Genomic DNA, 21,928 nt, shown 5'->3' with positions numbered 1-21,928 from the left:
CATGTGAAAAACCTCGTATCGGTGAAAACTCATAGGCCTATTTCAAATTTGGATTAGCTCTTTTAAATCATTCCCAAACTCACAAACAAGGTAGGTGTTCGACTATCCTTTTTCCGATATTATTAAACCAGTTTAAGTCGATTTACTTCTTTTTTTTCGTTGCATGTGAATCCTTGGGTTGAATTTCTGACTGCAGCCTTGAGTATCTCTACGGCTCAATGTAGGCAAGATCGCGGCCTCCGCCTAAAGTCAATTTACCGCCCGTGCCCGCTAGGGGACCAGGTCTTAGGGGTATAGAACATTATCGCATGGTGAAAACGTGGGCTCTGACATTTGTCCGACAGCTGCTTATAAAAGTGGAAATTGCCCATTTGTCGAACGATATGGCTGGAAATAATCGCGGATTGGTTTGGTCAAGAGCAGAGAGGTTGGCCTTGCTAAACATTTGGCGAAATGAAGACATTGAAGGGCAGCTGCGAGGGAATCACCGGAATTCCCATGTCTACTATCGTGTGGCTGAGTTGCTGGCCCTGCAGGGCTACGAACGTATGACAGAACAGTGTCGTATTAAGTTAAAAGCCCTTAGGGGCAACTGGGTGAAAACTAGGAACAACCTGTCGCGATCAGGGACCTCTGGTCGGAATGCTGGGGCCAATTCCATAAAAGCATTCGAACTTAGTATGTTACTAGGCCTTAGCAAGATTCCAAATGCTTAGTTGGTTGCTTGTTAGCAAGCAATTTAATCGTATTCCATAAAACCATTCTAAGAACCATTCTTACTAGTTGCTTGCTAAACATTGGCTGGAATGGTGTGTTCATTACGAAACCACAAAACCACATTGGTCAATTTCATTTCACAATGGGGAAAGGGTTCAATTCAGGACATGGCGTTAGTGCTACAAAGAGTTTAAGGATACCATAGGGCGCACCACACAGGGATGCCAATATCAACGCGAAGAAGAACAAAGTATGGGACAATATCTGTGCACAACACAAGGCAAGATTCCCGCATATTGAACGTTCTACGGATGATCTGAAACTGAAGCTGTCCAAACTGAAGATGGAATCTCGAGAGAAGCTTCTGGAGAAAAAGAAATCACGCAACAAGACAGGGGGTGGAAAACCTACAACTGAGCCCAACCCAACCCAGGAGAAAATCCTAGATCTATGTTGGGGCGAGTGACGGCTGAGCTGATTCTGGGTCACGTCGTCATGGTTACATTATGAGCTAAAAATAGCGAGAGAGAGGGGAGAAAAAAGTTATGGCGGACTTTCATGGGATAAGCGTTTGCTCTTTCAATTAGTGCTTTTTAGCTACGCTGGGCATAAGCCGCGTAGCTTATGCTTTGGCTCTTTTTGATAGGGGGGCTGGAAGAACTACTTTTCTGCAAAATAGCTAAAATCTGCTCAGTTTCAGCAGCACATGTGCCAGGATGTCACTATTCTGAAGCATTATTTCGATAGGCTTTGCAATTTACAGGAGAAAAACTAAAAGCACCGTAATTATGATTTATAACTTAATTGATAGATTTTATCGTCTGCTCAACAGCTGATCAAATGTAAATAAAAACCACGATTCAGCCTGTTTTTATGATGCACTGACCTTGCTGCACATAGGGATATGTCGAAGCATTTGTAGCCGAGGTTGGATTCTGCATGGGCTTGCTCACAATTGGGTCATAATCAGCAGGCGCACAGAAATGTAATACAAAAATGTAGTTCTATTGTGTACAAAAATGTAGTTCTATTGTGTTATTTCTTGAATCATATTGTAGTCAATCCCTTGGATTACTCACATGGGATTACACTGCCGGTCATCCAGGTTTCCTTTGGTTAAATTTGTCCAGCCAAATTTGCCTACATGAAAGATGGCTGGCATAGTAATGTGCATGTCCATGCGAACGATTGTTTACCTCTGATGCAACTATTTCGGCCTGCTCGTTGCTGATTGGATAATAGGATATTAGTAGCCCCGCGTCATGCACGACGTCACACGATATTATTAAATCATTAGCGGACTGATATCCGAGTTCTTCAGAAGTGATAAAGGGCTGTTTGTTTATTTGAGGAAGATGCGTTTTAAAGTGTCCAAACATGTAATAAGTTATTTGAAGACGGTTTGTGTGTTTTTATTGACATTCGGTGCATTTAACGCAGCAGTTTAAGTTACGTTGATGTAAAGTAGTGCCGAGTAGAAGTTTTGGCAACGGGCCAAATTAACTGCGCAGAATCGCTAGAATAAGAAACTGGAGAGGTGAGAAGAATCTATGTTCTTGTATTCATCTTGATTTATTTACGGCTTTTGCCTGTGGCAAGTGTCATTTCTTGAATCATATTGTAGAACAAATCTCTTAGATTACTTTCATGGCGAGACGCTGGCGTTTTCGGCTTTCTTTTCGTTTAATATGACGAGTCAAACGATCACAAAGTTTTTTTTTTTACATGAATATCAAATGGCTGTACCCATGATCGATTGGGCATGTTTGTCATGTTTGCCTCACCGGTACGGTACGGTGAGCAGGGTGTTGAAAAGGGTCAGGGTATTTTTCAATTTATATACAGTGAGCCATTCATTACAAACAGAAAAAAAAGACACAGTTCCACAGAATCAGTTCTGTTCTTGTCTTTTTAGTTTTCAATCACCTCATCATACTCATGACCTGGTAGTCAAAATCATAGTGGAAAAAAGGTGAGACGTTTGTGGCACTGTAGGCTTAGGCCTGGGGGAGGGGGGGGGGGGGTTCACTCTTGAATCATAACATGTGTAGTACATCAGCGTACGAAAAAATGTGAGTAAGGGATTGATTTTTTCGTTGCATCAGCCGGTCCCGCGTGGGGCACAATAACTTAAAGGCCATAACTCCAGGTATTTTGCCATTTCCTGCTGTAAGACGTTTTCAAAAGTGCACCTAACAATTTATATAATACAGAAAACCCCATGCAATTTGCTCCATCCATTTTGAAGATATAGCCTTTCAGGTGTTTGACAACTAGATCACCTAATCAGGCTAGCAACTGGCTTGTTAGAGCCAGGCGGCGGGTTCACCAAAATTGTGATGTAGATCAGGCTATTGCCCTACTTGGGAGGACACATATAAATTAATGCTCTTAAAATTGATATATGAAGTCTGTTTTTCATTGACATTTTCAATGTTCAAGTATGAAAGCATACCTTTGCCCATAATAGATGAGTTTATTGTATTCCAAAAAATATTTTAATTAAATATTTTAATTTTTTTTGGAAAACCGGTTATATTTATTTTAGAAGTCAACTCTCACATTTGAGCTAATGCATGAAGTGGGGAAACAAAATCAATGCCAAAAAAAACATAGACCCCACAAATATGGTCCAATTAGGTTTTCTAGACAATTTAGGCAAATTTATAGAACTTAGGGCCTAATTGATTTTTCAAATTCGATTCTTTTTACAGAAAATTGCATCAAATACATCAATTTATACAATACTTAAACTATCATAATGTATTTCTAATTTAAAGCTTCGATATACCTTATAATAAGGTAAGGTAATACAGACAAATTTATACTATTTATAGTAAGAAATCCAACGTCAGCCTGATCTATGTCGGTAAACCTGCCACCTGACTTTACTTAGAAACCTAACCAAGGCTGTTACATAACATGTAAACAAAGCCGTTAATTTGCTATATCTCTGGACTGGGTTCTTCAATTTTGATCAAACTTGATTTAATGCGGAGCTTTAAGTCCAGTGTTTGAGGATTTGTACATGTCATGCAATCATAAAAGCAGGAGTCATGGCCTTTAAGCCCCCTATTTTGCCATGAACCCAACAAACAACCCACGAGAATCAATAAGATAAGAATACACCAACTCCCTGCCGAGAGCCTCTCTTTGTAACTACATGTAGTGTCCCCAAATATTACCTCAGGGATTAAGTCCCATCCTCAAAGACGTTCTGCCCTACCCCCCCCCCCCCATTAGACGTTTCCCGCCACTGTCTGCCACTCTGGCAACAAGAAGCCTAGGAGGAGAATGGAATCGACCTATGAGTCAAGTCAAAAAATCGGTCAAGTTTGAATTTGATTCTCAAGTTAGCCACCAGGTGGCCAAAACCAAAAACACATAAAGTGTCAGAACTCGCTTAATATTTGTCTCATCTTTACCAGAGTTTTAGGGTGTACTAACCTAACAAAGGTGCACGGTATATCGCCAGAGTTTTTAGTTTCAGTCATTTTTCTGGATCATAGGGGGCGCTTTCTGAAAATCATGAAAATTCCCTTCAGCTCTGTAACTTCTGAACGACATTTTTGGCTTTAAATTTAGTGTCTTGATAGAGGGTGGCCCAAAAGTGTGTCGTGTCAAAATATAATATTGGTCAAGTTTTATTCTCGAGTTGGCCACTAGGGGGCCTAAACCAAAAACACATAAAGTGTTAGAACTCACTTAATATTCATCCAATTTTTTCCGAATTCCATCACTCGAGTTTTAAATTTCACCTGGAGCGCTTTGTAAAAATCATGAAAATTGCCTCCTGGTCTATGATTTCAAGAACAAGAGATTCTGGTATTGGTAACACATTTTTGATAGTGAGTGTCAGTGAGTACCCATGCCCATGGCGACAGGGACATTTACGCTATGCTTGTTTTTCTTTCTTATTATTTCAGATTCAATGTCAATCGTAACTGTGACCAAAATTCCACAAAATATTTCCACTAACTGAGGTGAATCGTCCATCAATGTGAAAAGGACTTTTCACACTATATTGAGCAACTGGGAGTGGGATTGAAACTCCAACAAAACGAAAAAGTCCATTGGACTTAAAACAGTCCTCAGGACTTAAAACAGTCCTCAGGACTTAAAACAGTCCTCAGGACTTAAAACAGTCCTCAGGACTTAAAACAGTCCTCAGGACTTAAAATCCTTACTTGTGGAGTCTTCAGACTCAATCAACAATAGTCTACTGGACTTTAAACGCTATATCTTTGCCAGTTGAGTCTTTTGACTTGAGCAAGAATATCAAAGACAAACAAAACAAAATAAAAACAAATAATTCCTTTAAATTTCACTTATTTCTTTCTATACATTGCTAAAAATGGGAATATCACTGCAGCAATATAGGATGTCCATTGGATTACACTGCCTTAGAATACTAGGCAAAGAATTACAGAAAGGCAAAGTGTCATTCAACATGATATTATTTTCCAATGTTTATAAAAATCTATACGATATGGTATTTTACCAGATTCGACTGAAAAAAAACTTCTACCTGTGTAAAATTTATGACTGTTCTGACTTGGCATATTTATAATGAAGTCTATTCCAAATTGCTATTACAGCTGTCTAATGATGTTGAGACCAATCCCGGGCCAAATGAGTGTCAATTATTACTTGAGGGTCAATATCATCAAGGGTCCTCCATATTTCCAGATTTTTCTCGTGGAAGACAGTGTATACCAAATGCCATGACAGCTATTCTGTATCAACATATTAAATCAGTAAATCAGTGGATAATGGATGATATCCATAATATTTTATACATTGGTGATGAATTGTACCGTCATGTTCGAATGACCAATCCACATGATCTGCTGTGTCCAGATGATCTGCCTAAAGTTATCTTATTAAAACAAAAATATACATCTATCAAATATAGTACTTCATTTATAGGCAGTATGAATGGAAATGACAATGGTGTGGAATACAGCTTGGAGACAGCTCTCAACCTGGCCTTAGAGTCTGGTGACAATAATGCCTCTTGTATTATATGTATAAAAGATTCCAGTATAGCCATAATAAAAAGTTCTCATGATGACGTCTACTTGTTTGATTCTCATGCAAGAAATACTTCAGGTCTATTAGATTCAAATGGAAAATGTGTTTTGCTACTGTTCCGTTCATTTAATTCATTATGTGCACAACTCAGAAAGATATCATCTTCTGTTACCAATGATGTGCATGCACCATTTGAACTTACTCCCATCAAACGAATAGAGTAATGTCAAAAACCTCGTATAAAAGCTTCCGTTTCACAGCCTATATTTAACATTCCAGATGTTTCGTCATGCCCATTAATTTCATCCTTTCAGAATACAATTGCAAATGGTAAACCACCTGTACTAAAAGATACTTCAACATCTATTGGAATGAAATCAATCATAAACAAGCATGAAAATGACAAATTGAGCTTGTACAAAGATTCCCCAAGCAGTAGTCTAATATTTAAAAGAACGTCTTTTGAGATGTTCACATTCCATGCCATTGATCCGATATGGCAATGGCAAAAACAGTATCTTTTTACATCAATGCCTCCATTAATACAAACATGGTATTGTGAAGAAACTCATACTCATCTTCAACAATGCAGACCAAGAACTGTCCAACCAATAGAACCAGATGGTAACTGCTTTTTCCGTTGTGTATCATATGCAGTTTTTGGATCTGAGCAACATCATCGTTTGATCAGAGAAAAAGTAGTTCATCACATCAAACTCCAAAATCATCTTTTTACTGCTCTTTTGCCTTTGTCATGTTCAACAATTGAAAACACCCTGATGGAATTATCAGGCACATGGGCAACTAGTCTAGAAATTACTGGAACAGCCCATTTTCTAAAAACAGATATCTATACTTATAAACAAAATGATTATGATGCTGAATGGAAATGGCATCGATATACTCCCACAATTGTTGATTCTAGTGTGATAGTTGGACAAAAATCGCTATATATTAGAAATAAACAGAATCATTATGAATTCGTCACATCAGTTGAATCTATCCATACATACTCTGTTGCAGCAGAAGAAAAATTACCGAATAGTGCGGTGCTTACTTGCCCTCATATGACCCCTACAACTTCAGCAAAAATTATTGAGGGAAAAACTATTTCTAATAATTATAACAATAATACTACCACTACCAGAAATATTATAAAAACCACAGCAATTACAAATAACATAGACAATTATTTTCATGACCAAGCAAAGAAACTGCAGACTTATAAAGACAATAATTATATACCAGCATTGCCAGCTATGAAGTCACAAGTGATAACAAAGGCTGATTGTCAGCAAAGCAACAAAATACAATCTCGAGGTATGAAGAGGAAAATCAGTGATGATGATAGATGTTGTAAACAAAAGTGTACGCGTACTCTTAATAAAAATGTACCTAATCAAAGCAATCAAAATAGTAAAAAGGATTTGCAAAAATATGGGCCAAATTTAGATGTCTGTATCGACAAGTTCCACAAATCTCTCTTGACTGGACCAATATATGTTTGCACTTGCTGTCATCAGACATGGTTTTCTCATTCAGTAATCAAAATCACTGCAACATTCAAATCAGTTGATGATGATTATAAAGCTAAATGCTTCACTCGCAAATTATCAGTTGATTCATGTGAATGGTTGTGCAATACTTGTCATAACGCCTTGAAACAGAAGAAGATACCAAAATTAGCTTTCATAAATGGTTTCCAATTTCCAAGAAAACCTCCAGAGCTACAGTTGCATCCTCTAGAAGAACGTCTAATTTCACTTCGAATTCCTTTCATGACAATTTATCAGTTAGAGGTAATCAACTACAGCTACAAGGTGCAGTAGTGAATGTTCCTGTAGACATAGCACCAGTTATCAGATCCTTACCTCGAACTTTAGACATGGCTGAGACAATTCCAATATCGTTAAAAAAAAGATTAGTGTACAAGAAAAATCAATATAAAGAGAATGTTCGGCCAATGGCAGTCATAGCTGCTTTGCATTATCTTCTGACCAAAGAACTATACAAAGATGCTGATGTTACCATTGATGACCTTTGGATGCAAGCAATAAATAAGAATTCTTCAGACACTGACAAAATGGAGACAAATAATATTTCCCATATAAATGATGATAATGATGTTGATTCTGATATATCAGACACATTTAGTGAATTTGATCCAGATGAAACAGCCTCTGGAAACCTTGACACAATGCTAGATGACCAAAACATTGAACGTGTTCGTCCTTTAACATTTGCTCCAGGTGAAGATCGAAGTCCTTCTCAGTCTCATTCAAGATGAAGATGCTGAATATTTATCCTTTCCCACAATATTTTGTGGTGAAAGGATGCCACATGATCGAGAAAAGAACTCAAATAATCCCAAACTGCACTACAGTGATGTTTGTAAGTGGCAACTGCGGGCTGAAGATCGTCGTGTTAGTCAGAATGTCCCTAATCTATTTTTCAACGCAAAGAAGTTACAAATCAAGCAAGTCTGTGATAAAGGTACATTAGCAATGAGATGTGTACAGAGGAAAGGAGAATGGTACAGCGCTCAGGAAATACTGCAACCAGAAACACAAAAACAGATAGCTAAACTTGACGAGGGTTATTATATCTTTCGCACTATAAGAAACTCCCCTCCTTACCTTAGCCATTGTAAAAAATATATTTAGCTATGATTCGCCAACTTGGTATACCACAGTGGTTTATATCTCTCAGTTCGGCAGATACCAAATGGCATGACCTCATTATCATACTTGGCAAATTAAAGGCCATATATCAAGGTTTGAAAACATGCTTGATACTCATGAAATATGCTGAGGGTTAAAAAAACAAGATCCCAGACATTAAACAAATTCTAATAATAAAGTCATTATTTAGTTATTTCAATTTTCAATTTTAAACTATTTGAATTTCCCACCACACACAACTTTAGATTAGTTCCACATGTGGCCGCTAGGGATTTTTTGATGACGTAGATCAGGTCAGTCAGAACAAAGCAAGATGGCTTCCGCATACAGTTCAGAGAGTGAGAGCAGTGAATTTGAGGATGTTTTGGTCGATACAGAAGGATATTTAAACGTTGAGCCGTACATGTTCGAGCCATTAATATCACTAGATCATAATGAGAGTGATCATTCGGACGAAAGTGATTAGAATTTGTGGTTAATCAATTTGCATGGCAGACCTGCCGATATAGCAAAGAAGACATTGATAGACGGTTGCAGATGGAAATTAGTATCGACCGCGGTGGAAATTAATATCGACCGCGGTGGAAATAATATCCAACCGGTGTCAATAACGAATTAGCTCCCGCGGTGGATATTATTTCCACCGCGGTGGATATTAATTTCCACCGCGGTGGATATTAATTTCCACCGCGGTGGATATTATTTTCTTTGGCGGTGGTGGGAATTATTATTTTTTACCCGGCGGTGGAAATTATTTTTTCGGCGGTGAGAAATAAATCCGACGGCGGTTGTAATTCGAGAGAAAAAAACGCATTGTAAAAAGAAAAATTTTCTATTATATTGAAAATAAACGCATGTCCTCTATGGGCCACCGCACATATTGACGTGACGATATAATGCCGTGCAACGTTAGATAGGCCTAGATGTCAGATGACAATAATCTGTCATTGACAGTGGCTGTCACTGACACTGACCTGTGTCGCTGTCACCTTGCTATGGCTGGAACACAAGAAGACACTTTGGGGTATCACAGGCCCCAATAGGGCCTACACATTATGTATAACAACCGACCTCAGCAGCCTCGGGCATTAAATGCAATTGACATGGTTGGAACAGCTGTTTTTAACAAGTGGCATTTAATATTCAGTTGGATGCAGATATCCGGCTTCATGTGATAATCCGTATCGATAAAGTGATCACTGCAAAGTTTGGCCGAAGGCCCAGGCTTCCAACACTCCAAACGTTTGCACTTCCGAATCCACAGCTTCCTCCTCTCTCGTTCAACTGGCTTTGGAAATTCATGAAAATGGGTTCCATCCGTCATTCGATTGTTCTTTGTGCTATCCTTGACACAATTCCGAGCCACACAATACACCATAGTGAATGAAACACATTACTTCCAGGTGTGCATAATTAATTAAGGCCCTCCTGCTTTTATGATTGCATGACATGTACAGATAACCTGATCTACATCACAACTTTTGCTGAACCCGCCGCCTGGCTCTAACAAGCCAGTTGCTAGCCTGATTAGGTAATCAAGTTGTCAAACACATAATTGGCTATATCTTCAAAATGGATGGAGCTAATTGCATTTGGTTTTCTGTATTGTATAAAGTGTTAGGTACACTTTTGAAATCGTCTTACAGCAGAAAATGGCAAAAAACCTTGATATATGGCCTTTAAATGACAAAAAAGATTATACAGAAGAATGTAAACAAAATAAACTAACTTGGGAAGATAAAACTAGACTAATAAGCCAAGATCCTGTAACATGCGCTCGCTATTTTAATGACAGAGTAGACAAATTCATTAAAAATGTGCTACGAGGCCCATTTCACCCACTAGGCATTATTGATGATTTTGTATATAGGGTTGAGTTCCAGCATAGAGGATCTGCTCACATACACATGATGACTTGGATAAGAAATGCTCCTAGATATGGCATTGATTCAGACACTGACATAGTAAAGTTTGTAGATCAACATGTCTCATGTTCAGTTAATGTCTCAGAAGAAATATTACAACTAATACTCATGCAAAAACATAAACATTCAAGATCTTGTCGAAAGAAGGGAAAAGCATTGTGCCGATTTGGTTTTCCTATCCCACCTATGCCTAGAACAGTTTTGCTTGAACCATATGATGGAGATGACCCTGCAAAATATACTGATTTCTATAAAAGAATCAAAATAAGTCTGGATTCAAAAAAAGATGGCTGTGATCAGTCTTTTGAGGAATTCTTGGATGAGGTGAATTGTACATATGAAGATTATATCCTTGCAATTCGAACATCAATTAAAAGTCCAAAAATTTTCTTAAAACGAAGTCTTCAGGAGATAAGAATAAATCCTTATATGAAAAATCTAATCACAGCATGGGGAGCAAATCATGACATCCAATTTATCCTAGATCCTTTCAGCTGTGCAGTCTACATAACTGAATATATCTCCAAGAGTCAACGAGGAATGAGTTCACTATTACACAATGCTTGTAAAGAAGCGCGACAAGGAAATAGCACTCTCCGAACACAAGTTCGATCAATTGGAAATAAATTTCTGAATGCCACAGAAGTATCTGCTCAAGAAGCAGCTTACTTGACCTTGCAATTACCACTAACTAAAAAAACTAGACAGGTTGTCTTTATTAATACCTCTCCTCCAGAAGATAGAACCCGCCTACTGAAATCTGAAACAGTACTTAAAGAACTAGGAGATTCAACAGATATCTATTCTTCCAGTGATATTATTAGGTATTCAAAACGTCCAAAAGATCTAAATCGTTACTGTTTAGCTGACTACATAGCAACTCTAAATATCATATATCCTAAATCCATGAATAAAACTGATTTATATCCTTATGAAGATAATACTGAAGACAGCTTAGATTGTGAAATGGACAACAGTTCCATTAACCTTTCCACTCAAGAAGAAGATGCACTTGATTATGTTAACATTACTTTACCTAGTGGTATACAAATAAAATCAAGAGATAAAGCAAAGGTTATACGTTATGTTCGTTACAGTGAAAAAAATGATCCTGAAAACTACTTTCGAGAACAACTCCTTCTTTTTTGGCCTTGGCGCGATGAAATAAATGATTTGATTGGGACCTATGCCACTTATTCAGCACATTTTGATAGTATCAAAACTCGAATATTGCCAAAACAATTGAAATATGACAACCACTCCAATGCTGTAGATATAGCCATGCAGAGACCACAACAAGATGAATCAGATAATGAAGCAGATATTGCTCCATCTACATCACAACAAGAATGTGATGATCAATTGGAATGCTCTACGCCTAGTCACCAATTTGATTTCTTCGACCCAAAGCGAACAACACAACAACAACAATACGATATACGCAATGACTTACATATGGGAACTACTGTAAATGATAAACTGCTACGAGGATGTATTCCAGATGAGGATTATTATGCTTTGTTGCGAATACTAAATAGTAAACAAAGAGATGTCTTCATTCATATAAACCATTCGATACGAAACGAAACGAAACCATTGCGTGTATTCTTAACTGGAGGAGCAGGAGTTGGAAAATCAGTTCTTATTCGCACATTGTACCAATCACTGCAAAGATATCTTGTGACACAAACAGTTGGTGATCTTGACCACATCAGAGTACTCAAATGTGCACCAACTGGTACTGCTGCATTTAACATTGAAGGGCTTACTTTGCACAGTGCATTTAATATACCTGTCCACCAGCCATTTCAGCCATTTCAGCCATACAGTACTGAGCAATTGCAAACTGCTTATAACAAATATAAGCATTTATCTGTGGTTATGATTGATGAAATTTCCCTTGTAAGTAATATGATGTTAAAACAGATCAGTGATAGATTAAACCAACTGAAACAAATCCCTGAAAAAGATCAAAAACACATATTCTTTGGTAATCTCCATGTTATCCTTGTAGGTGACCTCTTCCAACTAAAACCATGTGCATATGGATGGATTTTTGAAATTCTCAGTGAAAATTATTGTCCCTTGGGAACTCATCTTTGGGAAGACTTCTTCATTTATGAATTAACTGAAATAATGCGCCAGAAAGATGATAGAATTTATGCCGAACTGTTAAACAGACTCCGACAAGGTAATCAAACTACTGAAGACATTAACATATTGAAGGAAAGAATAATTGCCAAATCTTCTCCTGATTATCCTTTACAAGCTCCACACATGTTCAGATTAAATGAAGAAGTAAACAACTTCAACGAAGTTATATATGAATTGGCAACGACAGAAAAAATCACAGTACATTCAAAAACAGGCATAATAGGCAATGTTCCTAACAATATGAAGGAAAAAGCTTACTGGCATCTTGCCAATTCTGAAAAATACACAAAAATGACTTTTACAGGTAACTTGATGACCAACCTTAAATTGGCAATTGGTCTTCAATATGACTGCACAGTGAATTTAGATGTGGAAGATGGCCTTACCAATGGAGCTTCATGTATCATAAAACACATTGAGTTCAGAGACAATAAAGAAAAACCAGCTATAATTTGGGTGAAATTCAATGATGTTGAGATAGGTCGCATATGGCGCTCCAAGCACAAACATTTCTATAAACAACATATTAGCAGTGAATGGCTTCCAATATTTGCTGTTACCAGAGCTTTCTCTTGTTTTCGTAGCATGATGTCACGCCAACAATTTCCCCTTTGCCCTTCAGCAGCCAGGGGCCAATTCCATAAAAGCATTCTAGGCCTAGTTGGTTGCTAAACTTCATTCCATCTCTAGTTCCATGCTAATTCTATTCCATAAAACCGTTCTAAGCTTAGCAAGGTTCCTAGTTGCTTACTCTTTCTAGAATAGGTCTTGGGTACTTCTAAATCCTTAGCACCGTTCTAAAATCAATTTTTACCTCTGGACTTCGAAGAGTAAGGATGGCGAGACGGATCCTGGAACTTGCTGAATTGCGTAGAGCAATGCGAAGAGAATGCGTTTTCCGTGATCGTCGAAACCCTTTGGACATTTTTGGTGATGCAGAACTTGTTAAGAGGTATCGATTCTCGAGGGAGGGGATAATGTTGATAACCGACATTGTTGCCCCGGATATTGAACATCCTACACGGAGAAACTTCGCCCTACTCCCATCTCAGCAGGTGTTGATAGCACTTCAATATTATGCAACTGGCACCTTCCAATATGTTGTTGGGGATCCTCTACAAGTATCTCCGCAAACTGCTTGGCGTGCTATTCATCGTGTGACGGATTCTCTCGCAGAGAAGATAGGTGACTATGTGAAATTCCCTGATGCACGAAATATAACCCAAATCAAGGATGGATTCTAAAGGATGAGACGTGTACACTTTCCAGAAGTGATAGGCTGCGTGGACAGAACTCATGTTTGGATGTGTTCTCCACATGAGAACGATATCGACTATATCAACAGAAAAGGACATCATTCAATTAATGTGCAAGTCATTTGTGATCACAAGGGGAAATTCATCAAAATCGTGGCAAGATGGCCTGGAGGTGCACACGATAGCAGAATATTGAGGACAACTCAGATTTGGGATCTCATGGAGAGTGGTGCTATTGATGGGTTCATCCTTGGTGATAGCGGATATCTGTGCCGAAGCTGGCTTATGACACCACTTCTGAATCCGCACACAGCTTCTGAGCGGCGTTACAACTCAGCTCATATTCATAAGCGTACTAGGGTTTTGGTTGAACAAACGATTGGCAGGTTGAAACGTAGGTTCCATACCTTACACCTTGAAAGTCGTTTGAGAAATCCAGAGGATACCTGCAAATTGCAGCAACAGCTGTGCTGCACAATATCGCAGTGGACAGAAACGAGCCTCAGGTTGATGATGTTGAACCTGGGCGTCAACAACCTGATCTGGAGGAATATACTGGACAAGCAAATGGACACCGAGCACGTGCCTTATTGATACAGAACAGATTCGAACATTAATAAACAAGAAGATGCAGAGTAGTATGGTCACTCTTTATTTTGAGAACTTACTCCCATGCCTTGTCAAAATATCACCTATACATGTAAATAGTAGTTGTTGTGGAGTAAGTTGCCGTTGCCGAGTATGGCTCACAGGTGAAAGAATACTTGACCATCGTCTTTGGGCGAGTTCACTTCATTTACTTTATGCTGCAAAAGTCGAATCTGTAACTTAAGTTTCTTTCTTTTCAATTTAAGATTTTTTCGTTTGAGAAGTTCATTTTTTTTCTCAATGTGAACTAAATCATCGAATGAGGCGTATTTCCTTGGAATCGTGCTTGACGACGGAGTTCCGGTATGGCTTGTGGTTGCACTTGCTGTCGCTTCCTCTGCTGGTTCTGCAGTTTCATTCGATTGGTCGCCATCATTGTCGGAACCTGAAAAAAGAACTTTTTCAATGAAAGGTGACAGAAATATTTCCAACATTACAACTGTTCAACTGTATGGTCGCAAATTTGTCTGTTATATTAAATGGTATGTAACTTTAAAAACTGTGTTATTCTGTAGTGTTCTTGCAGTGTGTGTTTCTTCCAGCCATCTGTAAACAAAGGTAGTCCTGACTTACCTGCATCGGATGATAATTGGTCTTGGGATGCCGACACTGTAGTAGGAGTCTCAACACCCTTCAGCCCCTTGAACCCAGGGGTTTCTTCACATAGATCTAGGATTTTCTGCTGGGCTGGGTTGGGCTCAGTTGTGGGTTTCCACCCCCTGTCTTGTTGCGTGATTTCTTTTTCTCCAGAAGCTTCTCTCGAGATTCCATCTTCAGTTTGGAAAGCTTCAGTTTCAGATCATCCTTAGAACGTTCAATATGCGGGAAACTTGCCTTGTGTTGTGCACAGATATTGTCCCATGCTTCGTTCTTCTTCGCGTTGATATTGGCATCCCTGTGTGGTGCGTCTATGATATCCTTAAACTCTTCGTAGCACTCAGCAAGAAAAAGGTTTTCCTGGGCCGAGTAGTTAGGTTCCTTTGTCTCTTTCCAGCTTGAACAACTTTTGCAGTTGCCATTTTGAAGCGTCTGCTCTCCAGCCCTATTCTGAATACACACCAAATGCTTAGGCCTAACGCCATGTCCTGAATTGAACCCTTTCCTCATTGTGAAATGAAATTGACCAATGTGGTTTTGTGGTTTCGTAATGAACACACCATTCCAGCCAATGTTTAGCAAGCAACTAGTAAGAATGGTTCATAGAATGGTTTTATGGAATACGATTAAGTTGCTTGCTAATGGCCGCTGTACACGGTCAATCATTTTCATCAAACTTTTTCATCAATCTTTTTGGTCAAATTTGTATGTAGAGGGTCCCGCCATACACGGTCAATCATTTTCATCCAATCATTCACAAAATGGCTCCCGTGCAGTCAAGACTGTTTGTGGCCGTTGCTGCGTCAGCTGCCGTTGCTGCTATGGCAATAGCCATGGCCGCATTGAAGAAGAAACGACGACGACGACGCCGATATTGGACACGGCCATGGATCCTTCGAAGAGCATCCAAAGGGGCATATGCCATGCTAAACGAGGAGCTCAGGCTGGAAGACCCCGCTTCTTACAAAAACTATCTGCGTATGGATGAAGAGATATTTGTTGATCTCGTTGATAGAGTCATTCCATACGTTTATAGGTCAGACACCAATATGCGCCAGGCAATCACTCCTGCCGAACGTTTAGCGGTGACGTTGCGTTTCTTGGCAACTCGAGAAACATTCCAAAGTCTAGAGTTCTCAACAAGGATTAGCGCCTGCACGATAGGTAGAATTGTTCCAGAGATGTGCGATGCCCTCTACACGGTTTTGAAAGGCGATTTCATAAAGGTAATACGAACACTATGAAAATGACACTGCAATGTTTTCCTTTTAACCATTTTTTATTTCTTGCTGTAGCTGACTTTACAATAACAAAATACTTAAATGCACAATCATTCAGTACTGTAAAATGTTTGCATCATGGCATTACCAAGAATATCAGCGGTGTTCCCCATGCTACATGCATTTGAAGTTGTTACATTTGGAAAATCTTTACGACTAGGCTGACCGCTATACGTCATGATGGAACACTGCTGGTTGTAACCATGTTTTCCAGGAGGAACTGTTGCATTATTAATGTGCTGCGGAGGGACTCTTCTAGTCAACTGAGTATTTCTGCCCAACTCAGACTCTTGCGCATCAAGAAGCGCCATGTTTATTTTCCTTTTTGCACTTTGCCTTATGTCAGCATGCTGCAGGCTGCGCATTTCGCAAGCCACAAATTTACCAAAAATATCAAATTGGTCCTCGTTCTGCGTTGGTGTACTAGTGCTTTCATGTTTGAGCTGACAACAGCATCTTTCAATTCAGTCAAAGCATCAGCTGCTGTGTGCAACATCGACTCCTCTACAGAACGACTCTTTTTCGCCCTTGGTTTAGGTCTACTCGGTTCCTGGGATGTGCACGGTTTTGCTGAGTATCCTACCGATGGCGTTCCAGGACGTGGTGATTCATCATGCAACTCTTGGTCGGAGTCGTCATTAGCAGAGGAGTCCTGAAAGTGGAGGTTAACATTGCAACTTTTCCTTTTTTCAGATGCCAGCGAACGCACAAGAGTGGCTTCAGGTTTCTAGAGATTTTGAGTACAGATGGAATCTATCCCACTGTCTTGGAGCTATCGACGGCAAACATGTGACTTTTCGCCCACCTCTGAAGTGTGGATCGTACTTTTTCAACTACAAGAATACCCATAGTTTGATTCTATTCGCTTTGGTTGATGCAGACTATAAATTTCTTATGATTGACGCAGGGACAAATGGCCGTGTGGGAGATGGGGGTGTTTTTGCTAAAAGTGACCTAAACAAGGCTATAGTAGACGGAAGTATAGATTTTCCAGATGCTGAACCCCTGAAATATTGTACCGCCCCAATTCCTTATTTTTTGGTAGGAGACGATGCATTCCCTCTGCATACTTACATGATGAAACCGTACCCGTTTCGAAACCTTGATATTGACCACAGAATTTTTAACTACAGGCTGAGCAGGGCGAGACGCGTTGTTGAGAATGCGTTTGGGATTCTGGCAAATCGCTTCAGAGTCCTTCTTGCACCGATGTTATTATCACCCGATAAGGTAGAGAGAGTAATCCTTGCTACATGCGCCCTTCACAACTATCTCCGCACGAGGAGCCCTGCTCGGTACTTCCCTCCTAGTTCCATGGATAGAGAAGACACGAGCAGAGGCCAGGTAACAGATGGTGATTGGAGAGAGGTGAGAAAGTCGGAAGTAGCATATGAACGCATCTCATCTCAAGCTGGCAACAGGTCTACAAATGCGGCTCAGGCTCAGAGAGACTACCTTTGCTCCTATATCAATAATATTGGTCGAGTATCGTGGCAAGGTAAATTTGCAGCGTAGAATGAGGCAGCCATTCTTGTATAACTGTGTGTGTACAGTCAGTGAATAATTCTGTTGTAGTCAGAGAAATAAAATGATGTTAAGAATTAATTACCTTGTCAAGTGTTTCATTGCAATCTGTGCCTCTCGACATTGAGCAAGAACTGGGCCTCGCCTCTACGTGGTCCTTAAGAAAGAGCAGCTTCTGGAACCACCATACGGTTGGCTTGTGCACATCCTTTGCCGCAGCACCACTTCTTTTGGTCTTGTTTATCTTCTCCATTTCCCTAGCAAAGTTTCTACGTAGCCCGTTCATTTTTTTCTTCACGTCATCAACCGTGCAGTCACTCTTTTCCTTGCAGACATCCTCAAGTACCTCTTGGTAGGCCAGTTCCTTCTTAACGCGATTGTGGTACAGGGCATCTTTGGTGTTGTATAGGATTGGGTGGGCCCTATACGACTCTATCATGATTTCCACTGCCCTCTGCGTCCTGCCCATGTTGTCGTCTATGAGAGGCAAACTGTGGAATTTAGGCCTTGCATTACAAATCCGTCAAATTGCATAACCACCGTCATCATGAAGGAGGAATGGACGATCATTGATTTCGGTGAACCCACGAACAATTCAATTCAATAGGGTTAATTGTTCAATAAATATCCATGCCCGCTGTACACGGTCAAATTTTATCAATTCGTCATTCAAAAATAGGACCGGCTCTATTCCATCAATCTTTGATTGATGGAAAATATTTCATCCAATTTCCCACCATACACGATCAATCTTTTCGGTCAAATTTTTTTCATCCAATTTTAAGGGATCGTGTACAGCGGGCATAACAAGCAACCAACTAAGCATTTGGAATTTTGCTAAGGCCTAGTAACATACTAAGTTAGAATGCTTTTATGGAATTGGCCCCGGGACAATACATAAAACCCAGGGATATACAGTACCAACAGCTGTCATCCACCTAGGCCTCCAAAAGTGTTCACATATTCATTACACAGCTCTTAGTCGAGTTACTAAGCTTCAAAATTTATATATACTAGAATTAAATGAGAAAAAAATATCATTGGATAACAAAGTGGTTCTTGAAATGGCAAGATTATGAAATGAAAAACAGGTCCAACTCTGTTATACACCAGTCTCGCAATTGTCACCTGATAAGCATCGCATTCTATTCCAGAACAAACGTTCACTGCATCTGCACTACAAAGATATACAGCCTGATCTAAATTACACCTGTGCTGATACTGTAGCTCTAGCAGAATCTCGTCTCAGAACTTCTGACAGCAATGATGACTACCTATTACCGAATTTCCATAATATCATCCGAAATGACCAAACTCAATCCACTCATGTACGCCCACCTCATGGTATAGCCCTATACTTATATAATATAAAAAAACATACAGCATCCTATATACAAACCATGTATCTCACAATGAATTCGAATACTCCATTGTATCTGCACTATCTCCAATAAATGGATATATTCAAATAATTGTATTCTATAAATCAAATAATTGCACAATACCGACCCTCGAAACAACAATGCAAAAAATGAAATTTTGCATTAACTATGACTTTCCATATGTCATAGTTGGTGACTTCAATATAGATGCTTCACTTGCTACAAACTACTCCACAGTCTCAAAAATAGAATCCATTCTTTGTAGCCCACAACTTATTGTGCAACCAACAACCATCTACAACACACTTATTGACTGGGCATTTACTAACATGAGACCGAAGATTGAAGTCATCACATCAGTAATATCTGATCACAATATATTATCACTGCAATGTTCCTAAATTGTCACAAGTAAAGAAGTGATTTCTGGTCAACTTGCCTCCACACAATATGCAAATGCTTGTCCTTTCAGTATTAACGGTTTTGGGTCCCAGTCTATCTCACTGATTGCCAATGTGTTTTGAATACACATAATGATTATGTTTTTGTTTATTCAGGGTGCAGACGATAGACTTGGTCTTCTTTTCATGAAATCAATAGCATTTGCCATCAGTTGTAGAAAAAATTTACTCAATTTGCAATATTTTTCTTTTTTCAGTTATCAAATGAGACCATCGCTGATGTAAATATGGATTCAAAACTGGATTTATTTGGTAATAATATGCTGACAAACCTGAAGAAAAACCCAAAAGAGGTAAGGCCAAGTTTGTTTTCCGTTGCTACTTCTTTAAAAAAGTTTTTATAGATCCTCCAATTTCTTATTACAGGTCTCTTCAATAGCAGTACAGTACCCTAAATAAAAGGCCTATTTACATAACATCTCTAAACCCCAGACCAAAATTTAACACTCTACCAACTCTATACTTCTTTGTAGAGAACAAAGATTCTAGAAGCTGTATATGAGGCATTGCAAAACTGTTGCAGGATACTGCATCTCTAACTCAACTCCTGTCTTTTTGAGGTGCCTTAAAGTAAAAATCATTCTCTTACATTTGCCTAATACCTTTATAATCTTCTTAAAACGTAGTTATATTTCATGTCTACTGAACACGCTTACTTATTACTTGATTCACAGTTGAAACAGATCTAACTTATTTGTCATGTTAGTGTAACATCTGACATATTTAAATCATATGAGTATAACTCCTTCACAACTCGTGTTTCAGATGCACATATATCTCCAGCTCACACCTCAACGAAAGCAGTGGCAGTGGTTCCTGAAACAGGAAAAGCTGATACAAAAATCACAGGTAGGTAAATATGACACTCAGACAACAGCTTCTATTCCACATTAGTGCAAGATAAAATGTCCGGTGGAATAACAAAAAAACCCTTCTATAACATCCAATATCCAAGTCTTCTTACTCGTTCTTCTGGAAGCCCACATCTAGCATCCAATATTTCCATTCTTTTGGCAAAGTCATGAAAGTGCCTTATTTCTAAACATGACTACTTTTCCTTCATACAAGAGATGATCATGAATTTTATCAGTTATGAAAGAGATACCAATTGTAAAATCTGACCTATCTACTCCATAGCGTCAACTGTCTTGTCATTTGCCTGTTAACCTAGGAGTATTTTCATGATTTCAGCAATCGCATCTCCTATTCTAAGAAAACAAAACAAGAAGCAACTGCCCACCCCTTCTCCCAAAAAGCAGAAGACCCACGTTGAAACAACAGGTATATTTTGAACCCATAAAATACCTTAGAGTGAACCCTAAACAACGAATTTCAAACAAAAAACGGAAATAACTGCAATTACCACACACAGTCACTCTTGGAGACCATTCTTTTATTCACTCTGCTGCATCGTTACAATATTTTCTACTCTTCTAATGACATTGTCAAATACCTCATCTATGGAACAAAGACATCAGAACACTGCAGCCATTACCCATTTTCCCTCTTCATCTAAGGTGCTTGAAAAACATCTTACAAACTTATTATTAGTCGCTAATACTTGGTGACAGGCGTTATGTGGGGTTGAATTCAGACTATCCAATCGAACAGGCTAAAAGCTGATGACACACCTTAGAAACATAAAATCATTTCACTCTGTATTTATACAATGTCAAAAGACTATTCTTTTATATATTTGTCCCTATTTTACAGCTCCTCCATCCATTTGTACTCCACCAAAACAGAAGATACTATTCAGCCCAGAAAAAATAAACAAAAAATCACGTAAGTGTTGTCTCTTGAAATGTCAATGACAGCAATAATTCAGTCAATATCAGCAGAGGGTTTTGAAGAGACCTGTAATAAGAAATTGGAGGATCTATAAAAACTTTTTTAAAGAAGTAGCAACTGAAAACAAACTGGGCCTTACCTCTTTTGGGTTTTTCTTCAGGTTTGTCAGCATTATTACCAAATTAATCCAGTTTTGAATTTTACTTTTTAAATTTTTACAGCCCTTCCATCAACTTCTACCACAGCTATGAACAAACGTGAACAAACAACAACATTATCAGGTAAAGTGTTTTGTCCTAAAAGAACAACTATACCTGAATTAAAGAAGATAGAACACCACAAAGCTGTAGATCCTTTTCCTAGACTAAGAGGAGAAGCAAAGAACAACTATACCTGAATTAAAGAAGATAGAACACCACAAAGCTGTAGATCCTATTCCTAGACTAAGAGGAGAAGCACATTTTGCAAGTACATCACC

General features: G+C 38.8%; 1 long non-coding RNA gene across 1 annotated transcript; it reads left to right on the top strand.

The window, feature by feature from the left end:
- Nucleotides 1-1,988: 1,988 nt before the first annotated feature.
- On the top strand, nucleotides 1,989-19,944 carry LOC135492843 (uncharacterized). Its single transcript, XR_010448133.1, has 3 exons — nucleotides 1,989-2,254; nucleotides 2,633-2,689; nucleotides 19,857-19,944. It is a non-coding gene; the product is annotated as an uncharacterized LOC135492843 (long non-coding RNA).
- Nucleotides 19,945-21,928: the final 1,984 nt, after the last annotated feature.

The sequence above is a fragment of the Lineus longissimus genome, chromosome 8, assembly GCF_910592395.1.
Source record: "Lineus longissimus chromosome 8, tnLinLong1.2, whole genome shotgun sequence".
NCBI lineage: Eukaryota > Metazoa > Nemertea > Pilidiophora > Heteronemertea > Lineidae > Lineus > Lineus longissimus.
Note: the sequence above shows the minus strand (reverse complement) of the source record. Positions and strands in the feature narration are given on the sequence as shown.